Here is a 14,516-nt window from a genome sequence, read left to right as displayed (position 1 = left end):
CCCCAGAATTTTTTACGTGTCCCCGGGTATATAAAATAGGTATACAAATCAAACATTTACTGATAATAAATCATTACAAAATGTATTTTAAAACAATTCTTTGGAATACATATAATATTAACATTTATTAAAGACAAAATCAAATTTGCATATTAATGAGATGGATGTGCTTGTTTATTTTTACATAAAGAATTAAATCTTGGCTGAATATTTGATACTGCAGGATGTAGAGCATCTTCAACGTTTTTCATAGTTGATCGATATTTTGTTTTTATATTCATCAATGCTGAAAACGCCGCTTCGCATAAATACTAAGTACAGAATGGCAGAAGTATGTCTAGTGCCATTTCAGAAATTGTTGGAAATTCTGTCTTAGTCTGAAGCCAAAATTCAGTTAACGATTTTTGCTGAAACTCAAGTTTAAAACCTGTGTCACTTGATGATAACTCTTCTTGAACTTTAAATGGCAGATGACTGACGTTTTCGATTTCCATTGAGTATGGTTTTTGAACCCAACTTTGTTTTTGTGAATCAAAATTTTAAGAGAAGTATTTCTGAAACTGTGTCTCCAGGCTCTTCAGATGATCAATTATAACTCTTGCAATTAAATCTTTGGGAAGGTTATTTTCAATTATAAAATCATCTGTAGCTGTAAACATTTCTAAAGATCCCTTTTCCACCCTATTCTTCCATATGTTAACTTTTTTAGTAAAACTTTCAACTTTATCTTTTAACACAAATATGTTACAATTTTTTCCTTGAAGAGACATGTTTAAATCATTGAGTTTTTCAAAAATATCCTACAAATAACACAGTTTTGAAAGCCATAAGTCGTCATGAAAATTTTTTACAAAATTGAATTTCTGCTCAGTCAAAAATATAACAACTTCATCTTTCAATTTCAATAATCTGTTTAAACTTCGCCCTCTTGAGAGCCACCTTACTCTGCCTGTAGCAATAAGCTTTTGTAATCGGAGCCCATGTCTTTGCAGAGGTTTGAAAACAAACGACTGTTAAGGGCATGGCTTTTAATGAAGTTAATGATTTTGATAGTATCGCGAAGCACAACATCTAAATCTGGTGCTAATTTTTTGGCTACAAGTGCCTCCCGATGGATCATGCAGTGAGTAAAAGTGATATGTTCATTGCCACCAGCTTTAACTTTAGCTAAAAATCCAACATTTCTGCCCATCATTGCTCCAGCGCCGTCTGTAAGACTCCAACACAGTTTTTCCACTGTAACCCTTCTTTTTTGAAAAATTCATCTACTTTAAGATATATATCTTCCCCTCTTGTGTGTCCGTCCAAAGGGCAACAAAATAATAATTCCTCATGTATGCTTCCTTCATAAACATATCTTACATAAAGTAACAAATGTGCCATGTTAGAAATATCAGTTGTTTCATCTAACTGAATTGCAAACTTCAGGCTGTCTTAAGCCTGGTAATAAGCTGCTGGAATTGGTCATTACTAATTTCAGAAATTCTTTTGGAAACAGTATAATTCGATAAAGGAATTTTACGAATTTCAACCCCAAACTTTTTCCCATGAACTATTTCTGACATTTTAATAGCAGCAGGTAACACGAGATCTTCACCTATTGTGTAGGGTTTTTAAATTTTTGCAATTAAATAAGAAGTTTCGTAAGATGCAAGTAAATACTTTTCGTTGACAGTAACAAATGTCTCAAAAGATTTTTTTTCTTTATTTGAAAATTTTAAAAGGCGTTCAAAATATTCCTTTGGTTTATTGCAGTACGCTGCATGCTTGGTATTAAAGATGTCTTTTTAGTTTGGCTCGTTTTATGCTCTCCGCAGCCAAAAATTCCTTACAAATTAGGCAAAGAGGTTTTCCCACACCATCATGATCATTATAAGTAAATCCATATTGCAAAAATGATTCATCATATTTTCATTTTCTGGTCACTTTCAGTGTGCTACAACCTGGTAGCGAAGACTCTGTCGCATTGTCACCAGTATTTTTACCTCTTCTGTCTACATTGAGCCACTTATCCATAATGAAAAATATTTTTGTCCTAAACTGAAAATATAAATAAATACTATCTTTAGTTTATAAAATTACATTTGTTGACCGCGATATTATGATGTTACTAAACACACTGACATTAGCACCGCGATAATATGATGTTACTAAACACACTGAAATTAGAACTGCCATATTATGTTGTTACTAAACACACTGACATTAGCACCGCCATATTATGATGTTACTAAACACACTGACATTAGCACCACCATATTATAATGTTACTAAACACACTGACATTAGCACCGCCATATTATGATGTTACTAAATGCACTGACATTAACACCACGATATTATGATGTTACTAAACACACTGACATTAGCACCGCCATATTATGATGTTACTAAACACACTGACATTAGCACCACGATATTATGATGTTACTAAACACACTGACATTATCACCGCCATATTATGATGTTACTAAACACACTGACATTAGCACCGCCATATTATGATGTTACTAAACACACTGACATTAGCACCACAATATTATGATGTTACTAAATACACTGACATTAGCACCGCCATATTATGATGTTTCTAAACATACTGACATTAGCACCACCATATTATGATGTTACTAAACACACTGACATTAGCACCACCATATTATGATGTTACTAAACACACTGACATTAGCACCGCCATATTATGATGTTACTAAACACACTGACATTAGCACCGCCATATTATGATGTTACTAAACACACTGACATTAGCACCGCCATATTATGTTGTTACTAAACACACTGACATTAGCACCACCATATTATGTTGTTACTAAACACACTGACATTAGCACCGCCATATTATGATGTTACTAAACACACTGACATTAGCACCGCCATATTATGTTGTTACTAAACACACTGACATTAGCACCGCCATATTATGATGTTACTAAATGCACTGACATTAGCACCGCCATATTATGTTGTTACTAAACACACTGACATTAGCACCGCCATATTATGTTGTTACTAAACACACTGACATTAGCACCGCCATATTATGTTGTTACTAAACACACTGACATTAGCACCGCCATATTATGATGTTACTAAATGCACTGACATTAACACCACGATATTATGATGTTACTAAACACACTGACATTAGCACCGACATATTATGATGTTACTAAACACACTGACATTAGCACCGCCATATTATGATGTTACTAAACACACTGACATTAGCACCGCCATATTATGATGTTACTAAACACACTGACATTAGCACCGCCATATTATGTTGTTACTAAACACACTGACATTAGCACCGCCATATTATGATGTTACTAAACACACTGACATTAGCACCGCCATATTATGATGTTACTAAACACACTGACATTAGCACCACGATATTATGATGTTACTAAACACACTGACATTAGCACCGCCATATTATAATGTTACTAAACACACTGACATTATCACCGCCATATTATGATGTTACTAAACACACTGACATTAGCACTGCCATATTATGTTGTTACTAAACACACTGACATTAGCACCGCCATATTATGATGTTACTAAACGCACTGACATTAACACCACGATATTATGATGTTACTAAACACACTGACATTAGCGCTGACATATTATGATGTTACTAAACACACTGACATTAGCACCGCCATATTATGATGTTACTAAACATACTGACATTAGCTCCGCCATATTATGATGTTACTAAACATACTGACATTAGCTCCGCCATATTATGATGTTACTAAACACACTGACATTAGCACTGCCATATTATGATGTTACTAAACACACTGACATTAGCACCGCCATATTATGATGTTACTAAACACACTGACATTAGCACCGACATATTATGATGTTACTAAACACACTGACATTAGCACCGCCATATTATGATGTTACTAAACACACTGACATTAGCACCGCCATATTATGATGTTACTAAACACCCTGACATTAGCACTGCCATATTACGATGTTACTAAACACACTGACATTAGCACCGACATATTATGTTGTTACTAAACACCCTGACATTAGCACCGACATATTATGATGTTACTAAATTTTGATTTGAGGTAATTCTTCCAACCTAATATGAATGCAATGATATGGTATGCAATATTTTGCAAACAGAAATTAGTTTAATTAGACATCACTGGCAGAAAAGTTGTGTATCTTATACATACTTTACATATATATTTAGGCTTTAAAAAAGGGTATATCCCTGGACTACATTTTAGTAAACCATATGATAGTTTAAATGCTATTAAAACAGTTTCCTTTGCTGTGAGGGTTTGAATTACTGTCACAGCACATTGTATCGGTGTCACAGGAAGTTAGGCCATGAGAGGTGGCAGATTATAAACATGGTGGTTGCCCCAAGCTTTAATCCATAGGAATGAAGCCTTCCAAATACAATTATCACTTGAAAATGCAAACTCATTATACAAAAAAAATAAAAAATATGTGGGAAACTTAAATTGTTTAAGTGAAAAACAGTATACTACATAGCAACAATAACAAAAGCTTAGAATATATTTAAATTAGAAGTAGATATAATAATGGATGCAAGGTGCAGAAAATAAACTACAATGTGATTAAAGCAGCTGAAGCCATGCACCATAAAGAGAATATACTTTTATAATGTGTTACCTTGTGTGATCTACATATCACATCTTTGGGTATATTATTATTATTGTGTTTATAGTACTACCATTACTGCACACCTATGTTTCACTGTAGATGCTTGATAACTTTATAACTGTATCTACTGATTGAATTACCACCAAATAAAAGCAAAAATTCTAGCCAGCAAATCTATCTCCTTGACAAGTTCCATAAAAATTGGCATTGGCTTAGGCTGCAGTGCTTGCTAACCCATTCCTAAGTATTTGATCATTCTAAATACAAGCCTTGTAATACCTCTTAAAGGGACAGTCTACCATAGAATTGTTATTGTTTTAAAAGATAATCCCTTTATTACCCATTCCCCAGTTTTGCATAACCAACACAGTTATATTAATATACTTTTTACCTCTGTGATTACCTTGTATCTAGAAACCTTCTTCCAGCCCCCTGATCACATGACTGTGACTTGTTATTATCTATTGTCTTAAATTTGCATTGTTTTGTGCTAGATCTTAAATAACCAAAGAGGTGAGAAATGGTGTGGGATAAGCGCTCACGCAAAATAGAGCCAACCAGATTATTATATAGATAAAATGAAATAACAAGAGGACCCAATGATACTAAAAAATAATTTATATAACAATTTAGATGAATAACTTGTTAACACATACAAAATATGTTAGTATATACACAATTACATAAGATGCCGGCATCAAAAACAGTAAAACATACTGATCATATTAAAAAACAGGAAAAAACGGCCGATATAAAATTTATAAAAATTCCCTGATTGTACCGTAAAAATATATATGAACAAACTTGATAAAGGTAAAAGGCTCTTAGCACAGTAAACTTAACTCGGCTAAATGTTACCAGTATTTTGATTAAACAATGAGATGTTTGGTCACAGTATTAGGTGGAGGCGTCTGATCTGTTCAGCCGTTAGCAGTAACTGTGAGTGATGGATCGTGAGGTGTGACGTCACGTCACCTGACTATTATATTTCCTCCAATCTCTGTAGTATGTTTAGACACAGCGAATTTGAAAAATGTATCCAATTTTATAGTTATATCAAAGTGTAGTTGATTATGTGATAGTTAGTAGCAATACTTGCGAATGTCCAGTGTCCAATAATCTGTCCAGATTTTTTAGCAGGTTTGTTTTATCAGCAGCTCTGGATCCTATGAAATGTTAATCCGTCTTGTTTTATATCCGTTCTGGAACGTGAAACTTGTCTTTTTGAAGAAGCTCCTAAGCACTTAGTTGTTATCCCTACTTTTTGTGTTTAATAGGGCTATGGTGGGAGCAAAAAAGAAACAAAGGGGCACACAGGAATTATTCATACATCGATCTCAGTGTTGAATCAAGGAGATAGAAATGAACCTGTTTTTTGTGCCAATAGAACAATTCAGCAGTTCAATAGCCTTAATGGATAATTGGTTACACACAGGGATTATTCATATGTCTTCTCTCTATATTTATCATAGAGATAGAGATGAACCTGTGGATTGTAACACTATCAATAATAAATTCTCAAATGACAGGAGTAAGCAAATCTAAGCGTTTCGGCAGTGTTAGCTGCCTTTATCAAGATGCTTACTACATAAAGTTACTGCCTTTTTATAGGGAGTGTGTAATTAATGACAGGTGTTGTCAGAGGATAGTCTAAATTAACCATTCAATGTTTTTAAGGTAAATGTCTTGAGGTTAAGTACATAGATAAATGGGGTGCATTAGATAAGTGTTTAAATTTTTGAAAACAATATTCCATCTAATTTAACCCATTGGGTATTTTTGGAGTGAATGCCATTAAAGTTAAATACATAAATAAAACATGGTATATTAAATTGATGTTTAAATTTAAATTAAAAAAACAATCCATCGTTTCATGTTCAATGTCATGTAAACTATATGTGAGAATGTGAAAATAAGCATGAAGTTATAGTTGCCTATATCTCAGAATTTCACTAGAAGAATTTTATTACAATTTTGGTTTTACCTAAAAATGATTTATATATATATGGATATACATTGCTCCAATAGTTTTTTTCATTTTATTATAATAATCTTGCAAAGTTGTAATATCAGGTTGTTCTCTCGTAGTGGTAAGCGCTCAAGTGTATAAAAAATCAACTACCTATATACTAGAGAGTGAGGGGGAGATATAATATAAAATAATAATGTGATGTGTATATATAGCTTTAAAGGAAGCTATTGTACGGTCTCGTTTATGTTTATTTCGATGATATATGAATTCGATTGTTATCGAAATAGTATTTTATATAACAGATGTAGTTAAAGTGTATGTTCAACTATTTTGTTTAACCCCTTAATGACCACAGCACTTTTCCATTTTCTGTCCGTTTGGGACCAAGGCTATTTTTACATTTTTGCAGTGTTTGTGTTTAGCTGTAATTTTCCTCTTGCTCATTTACTGTACCCACACATATTATATACCGTTTTTCTCGCCATTAAATGGACTTTCCAAAGATACCATTATTTTCATCATATCTTATAATTTATTGTAAAAAAAATTATAAAATATGAGAAAAAAATGGAAAAAACACACTTTTTCTAACTTTGACCCCCAAAATCTGTTACACATCTACAACCACCAAAAAACACCCATGCTAAATATTTTCTAAATTTTGTCCTGAGTTTAGAAATAACCAATGTTTACATGTTCTTTGCTTTTTTTGCAAGCTATAGGGCCATAAATACAAGTAGCACTTTGCTATTTCCAAACCATTTTATTCAAGATTAGCGCTAGTTACATTGGGACACTGATATCTTTCAGGAATCCCTGAATATGCCTTGACATGTATATATTTTTTTTTAGAAGACATCCCAAAGTATTGATCTAGGCCAATTTTGGTATATTTCATGCCACCATTTCACCGCCAAATGCGATCAAATACAAAAAATCGTTCACTTTTTCACAAACTTTCGGTTTCTCACTGAAATTATTTACAAACAGCTTGTGCAATTATGGCATAAATGGTTGTAAATTTTTCTCTGGGATCCCCTTTGTTCAGAAATAGCAGACATATATGGCTTTGGCATTGCTTTTTGGTAATTAGAAGGCCGCTAAATGCCGCTGCGCACCACACGTGTATTATGCCCAGCAGTGCAGGGGTTAATTAGGGAGCTTGTAGGGAGCTTGTAGGGTTAATTTTAGCTTTATTCTAGTGTAGCAGACAACCCAAAGTATTGATCTAGGCCCATTTTGGTATATTTCATGCCACTATTTCACCGCCAAATGCGATCAAATAAAAAAAAAAGTTCCCTTTTTCACAAACTTTTTGTTTCTCACTGAAATTATTTACAAACAGCTTGTGCAATTATGACATAAATGGTTGTAAATTTTTCTCTGTGATCCCCTTTGTTCAGAAATAGCAGACACATATGGCTTTGGCGTTGCTTTTTGGTACTTAGGCCGCTAAATGCGCATCACACGTATTATGGCTAGCAGTGAAGGGGTTAATTAGGTAGCTTGTAGGGAGCTTGCAGGGTTAATTTTAGCTTTAGTGTAGAGCTTAGCCTCCCACCTGAAACATCAGACCCCCTGATCCCTCCCAAACAGCTCTCTTCCCTCCCCCACCCCACAATTGTCCCCTCCATCTTAAGTACTGGCAGAAACTGCCAGTACTAAAATAAAAGCTATATTTGGGCTTTTTTTTTTAAAAAGAAAAGGCATATTTACATATGCTGCTCTGTAGGACCCCCCTTTAGCCCCCAAACTGACTGATCCCCCACCAAACAGCTCTCTAACTCTCCCCCTCTGTCTTAATGGCCGCCATCTTGGGTACTGGCAGCTGTCTGCCAGTACCCAGTTTAGAATAAAATTGGTGATTTTTAAATTTTTCCCCTTTTCTGTAGTGTAGCACCCTGCCCCACCAAAGACCAACCCCCCACCCCCTCCTAGATACCTTCGATTTATATTTTTTTTCCCATTAAAATACCCCTTTCTCAAACTTTTATACAGTTATATTTTCTGTAGTGTAGCGTTCCCACCCGCTCCCGCCCCGTGCATGCGCCCGCCCGCCGCCCCCGTGCACGCGCGCCCGTGCGCGCCCCCATCGGCTCTGCCCCCGATCCCGCCCCCCTCTACATTACCCGGCCCATCGATGGCCGCCCACCCGCCTCCCAAGTCGGCTCCCACCCACCAACGATACCGGCCATCGATGTCCGGTGCAGAGAGGGCCACAGAGTGGCTCTCTCTGCATCGGATGGCCATCTAGCGTTATTGCAGGATGCCTCCATATCGAGGCATCACTGCAATAACCGGAAAGCAGCTGGAAGCGAGCAGGATCGCTTCCAGCTGCTTTCCACACCGAGGACGTGCAGGGTACGTCCTCAGGCGTTAACTGCCTTTTTTTTGAGGACGTACCCTGCACGTCCTCGGTCATTAAGGGGTTAATCTGGTAACTGGTTATAAGATAGAATTGAGGTCAAAGGAACTATTAATCCCATTGGGTGTACTGTTTTATATTCGAATATGAGTTCTGCTTCTTTTTTTAGGAGTACCTTTTCTATATTTCCCCCTCTATTGTTAGGTCTAATTTTTTTCATTCCCCAACATTGAAAACAGTTAAGGTCTCCATGATGTATTTCAGTGAAATGTTTATAAAGTATGGTTTTTGTGGTTTTATGTTCTATATTCCAGATATGTTCTCTCATCCTATCTTTGAATGTGCGACTGGTTTGACCTATATAAAATAAATTACACAAGCATCTTATGCAGTAAATTATATTTGAATCATTGCATATTATAGTATCCTTAATTGTGAATGTGGCCTGTTGGTTAATAAATGTTATCTTTTTGATTTTACTACTATATTTACAGGATTTACACTTGTGGCATGGATAGAATCCAAAAATTTGTTCTTTCTTTAGATTCATATCTTTTGAATAATCGTTTTTTATTCTGAATTCACTTGGTGACAAATAGCTTTTGAGATTTTTAGCTTTTTAAAGATAAGATCTGGGTGATTTTTAACTGTAGTTCCTAATATGGGATCCTTTTTAATATAGTGCCAGTGTTTTTGGAGGATGGTTTTTATTTCTTTGTGATTTGACTTATATTCAGTTATAAAGGGAATAAAATTATGGCCATTAGAAGGCATTGAATTATTTGTATATACATTTTTTCTTTTGTTTGGTTGTTTTTGTAATAAAATAGATCTATCAGTTTTTCTTACAGAAGTTATGGTGCCTAGGATTTTTTTCTGATTATAACCTTTGTCTGTGAATCTATTTAGTAAAATATTACATTGTGAATCATAAGATTCTATGTCTGAGCAATTTTTTCTAACTCTTAACATCTGGCTTTTTGGAATGTTATCCTTCCACCTATTCAGGTGGCAGCTTTGATAATGTATGAAGTTGTTTGAGTCTATAGTTTTGAAGTAGGTTTTGGTTTTGATTGAGTTCTCTACTATCTCTACCTCAATATCTAAGAAATGTATTGATCTAGTACTATGTTCATGAGTGAAAGTAAGGCCTACATCATTAGTATTCATGTCTTCAAGAAATAGTTCTAAAATGTCATAGTCACCCCTCCAGACCAGGAAGATATCGTCAATAAATCTTTTATAGAGCACAAGGTTCGCTCCCCATAGATCATTGGATAGAAAAGTTTCTTCAAAGAATCCCATGAATAGATTCGCATAGCTGGGAGCGAACCTTGTGCCCATAGCGGTACCCCTGGTCTGGAGGTAAAATTTGTCATTAAACATGAAACTGTTGTTTTTTAAAATAAACTCAATGCTATCTAAAATAAATTTGTTTTGTTCATATAATAGATTGGGATCATTATTCAGATAGTGTGCAATTGCTTTGAGCCCTAAATTATGGTTAATGTTTGTGTATAACGAATTAACGTCACAAGTGACCATTATATAATTATTTTGCCATTTGATTTCGTTTAATATATTTAAAAAATTAGTGGAATCTTTTAAATGTGATGGTAACTGTGTAACATAATTTTGAAGGTAATGATCAACGTATTGGGAAAGGTTGGAGGATATTGATTCTATACCAGATATGATGGGGCATCCAGGGGGTTTGGTGAGATGTTTATGAATTTTTGGCAGAAAATAAAATGTTGGGTTTTTTGGAAAATTAACCTTAAGAAAGTTATATTCTGAATCTGTAATCACTCCTGATGTTTTTGCCTTATCTAGTAGCAAATTAAGTTTCTTCTTCTGAGTTTCTATTGGATTGTTTATAAGACTAGTATAAGTTGTGTTGTCATGTAGAAGCCTATATGATTCTTCCAGGTAGTATTGTACATCCATAATTACAATACCCCCGCCTTTATCGGCGGGTTTTATTATAATCTCTTTATTATTTTGTAATGATTTTAATGTTTTACGTTCATTCGGTTTCAGATTGTCTTTTATTTTGTTGTTGATTTCTAATTTCTCTAAATCTTCTTTAACATTTATTTCAAAATTTTTGATAAAGTCTCCCTTTTCTTGCATAGGGTAGAAGGTTGATTTCTCTTTTAGATTAGAATGTATATATTTGCTATGTGTGTTTTGTGTTCTAGTGAGTGGAGTAGTTAGGAAGTATTTTTTCAAAGTTAATTTGCGAACAAACTGATTTACGTTTATTAATGTTTCGAATTTGTTCATTTTGCACATTGGTGCAAAGGTTAAACCTTTCTTTAGAACTCTTTCTTCCTCCATATTTAATTTATATTTACTCAAATTGAATATACCAGTATTCTGATCAGTTTTTGGAATAATTATCTTAGTCTTTTTTGTGGGTTTTCTCCCTCTTCTCCCTCTCTTTCTCTTTTTCCTTTTGGTGTTCCCCAAATGGAGTTTTGTGTTCTTACTGTGTTTTTTTGATGTCCTGTATGTTGTGGAGTGTGTCCTAAAAAATGACTATTTGTTTTTTGGAAAGGAACATTCTCAGAATTATCATGGATGTCTGACAAAGGTTCAAAACTATTTGATAAGGGAATTCTCCAATTGTGAGTATTTGTTCTTTCTCTATAATTATTGGAAGATGAGTTTCCTGAATCACGATATCTATTGTGATAGGATCTGTAGTGCATATTTGAATATGATCTATTGTAATGAGCTCTATCCTGATATTGGTTATTTCTAAATTTTTGATCATATTGTTGCTGATTGGATCTGTAATCATAATCATTTCTATCATTATAGTGATTTCTATTTGATGTATAGAAATTATTATTAGTGCCTCTATTGTTATCAGATATGAATTGATTCCTTTGAGGGTGAGGTTTGTTTTGAAAATTATGATTTCTATTGTAGTTATAATTATTGTCAGTATATGTGTTAGTACATTCTTTATTGGATGTTGTTTTATTTTCTTTTATTATTTTATGTTTACTAAAAATGGATGCATTGATTTGAGTGTTTTGTGGGTCTTTATTAGTGAAGGATTTTGTTGTCTGATCTATTGTGGATGATGAGCATGGAATAATGTCATTTTCATCTTCTTCTATTTCTGTGGTTATTTGACTATTCTCAGGTTTATTAGCAATTTTATAATCATCCATGTCTCTTTTAAATTTATTATTTTTACCTGTTTGTAACATTTGTTTAAATTCCATGATATTTTTAATCATGATTTGTTGTTTATTTATATATTCTTTGTCGTTAGTAAACGGTTTTAGTTTATCTTTAAATGTATCAATGTCATTTTTTATTAAAGTTAGAGAACGATTTCTTGATTTAATTAATATTTTTAACAGATCTAGTGATGCATTTTCTAAAGTGCTATACCACTCAGTTGCTAAATCTTCATTCAATTCAAAAGTACAATCTTTTTTTAGTCTTAGTCCTCTAGGAACCATTTTTGACTCTATATATTTCTGGGTGTATGATAATTCAACTGAATATTTAATTTCCTTTAGGAGTGTATCTTCTAATTCCTTACAGGTGTTGTGTAAATTAATATCATCCAATGGTGGTGATTCTAGTGTTTCAAAATTATTGGTTTGGATTTCTGATAACATATTTTCTCTAAAGGAGAATAGTTCCATTATTTGTGAATAAAAAAGTTTTTTATATTTCAGAAAAAATGTGCCTGCAAATGCAGTGTTTAGAAAATCATATATAAATGAATATATAAAAAGTATATATTGTGAACAATTTTTTAAAATATAAATCTTAATGTGTTTAAAATGTTTTTCTTAGTGAGTGACAAGCTACTTCAAACACCTAGAGATTTATAGGATAAACAGACAAACAAAGGGTGGTGTGAGTGCTAGTCAGAGAAAAGGTTTTTGTGCTTAAATCCCTAATGTGGTCTGATAAAATCTCCAATTACAGACTGTTAGACAAAGAGGTGAGAAATGGTGTGGGATAAGCGCTCACGCAAAATAGAGCCAACCAGATTATTATATAGATAAAATGAAATAACAAGAGGACCCAATGATACTAAAAAAGAATTTATATAACAATTTAGATGAATAACTTGTTAACACATACAAAATATGTTAGTATATACACAATTACATAAGATGCCGGCATCAAAAACAGTAAAACATACTGATCATATTAAAAAACAGGAAAAAAACGGCCGATATAAAATTTATAAAAATTCCCTGATTGTACCGTAAAAATATATATGAACAAACTTGATAAAGGTAAAAGGCTCTTAGCACAGTAAACTTAACTCGGCTAAATGTTACCAGTATTTTGATTAAACAATGAGATGTTTGGTCACAGTATTAGGTGGAGGCGTCTGATCTGTTCAGCCGTTAGGAGTAACTGTGAGTGATGGATCGTGAGGTGTGACGTCACGTCACCTGACTATTATATTTCCTCCAATCTCTGTAGTATGTTTAGACACAGCGAATTTGAAAAATGTATCCAATTTTATAGTTATATCAAAGTGTAGTTGATTATGTGATAGTTAGTAGCAATACTTGCGAATGTCCAGTGTCCAATAATCTGTCCAGATTTTTTAGCAGGTTTGTTTTATCAGCAGCTCTGGATCCTATGAAATGTTAATCCGTCTTGTTTTATATCCGTTCTGGAACGTGAAACTTGTCTTTTTGAAGAAGCTCCTAAGCACTTAGTTGTTATCCCCACTTTTTGTGTTTAATAGGGCTATGGTGGGAGCAAAAAAGAAACAAAGGGGCACGCAGGAATTATTCATACATCGATCTCAGTGTTGAATCAAGGAGATAGAAATGAACCTGTTTTTTGTGCCAATAGAACAATTCAGCAGTTCAATAGCCTTAATGGATAATTGGTTACACACAGAAATTATTCATATGTCTTCTCTCTATATTTATCATAGAGATAGAGATGAACCTGTGGATTATAACACTATCAATAATAAATTCTCAAATGACAGGAGTAAGCAAATCTACGCATTTCGGCAGTGTTAGCTGCCTTTATCAAGATGCTTACTACATAAAGTTACTGCCTTTTTATAGGGAGTGTGTAGTTAATGACAGGTGTTGTCAGAGGATAGTCTAAATTAACCATTCGATGTTTTTAAGGTAAATGTCTTGAGGTTAAGTACATATATAAATGGGGTGCATTAGATAAGTGTTTAAATTTTTGAAAACAATATTCCATCTAATTTAACCCATTGGGTATTTTTGGAGTGAATGCCATTAAAGTTAAATACATAAATAAAACATGGTATATTAAATTGATGTTTAAATTTAAATTAAAAAAACAATCCATCGTTTCATGTTCAATGTCATGTAAACTATATGTGAGAATGTGAAAATAAGCATGAAGTTATAGTTGCCTATATCTCAGAATTGCACTAGAAGAATGTTATTACAATTTTGGTTTTACCTAAAAATGATTTATATATATGGATATACATTGCTC

General features: G+C 33.6%; 1 pseudogene; it reads right to left on the bottom strand.

Moving 5' to 3' along the window:
• Positions 1–539: 539 nt before the first annotated feature.
• Positions 540–12,217, bottom strand: LOC128658232 (zinc finger MYM-type protein 6-like; annotated as a pseudogene).
• Positions 12,218–14,516: the final 2,299 nt, after the last annotated feature.

Source organism: Bombina bombina, chromosome 4 (assembly GCF_027579735.1).
Source record: "Bombina bombina isolate aBomBom1 chromosome 4, aBomBom1.pri, whole genome shotgun sequence".
Classification (NCBI taxonomy): domain Eukaryota; kingdom Metazoa; phylum Chordata; class Amphibia; order Anura; family Bombinatoridae; genus Bombina; species Bombina bombina.
The sequence above is the reverse complement of the archived record's forward strand: the minus strand, read 5'-3'. Positions and strand labels throughout refer to the sequence as shown.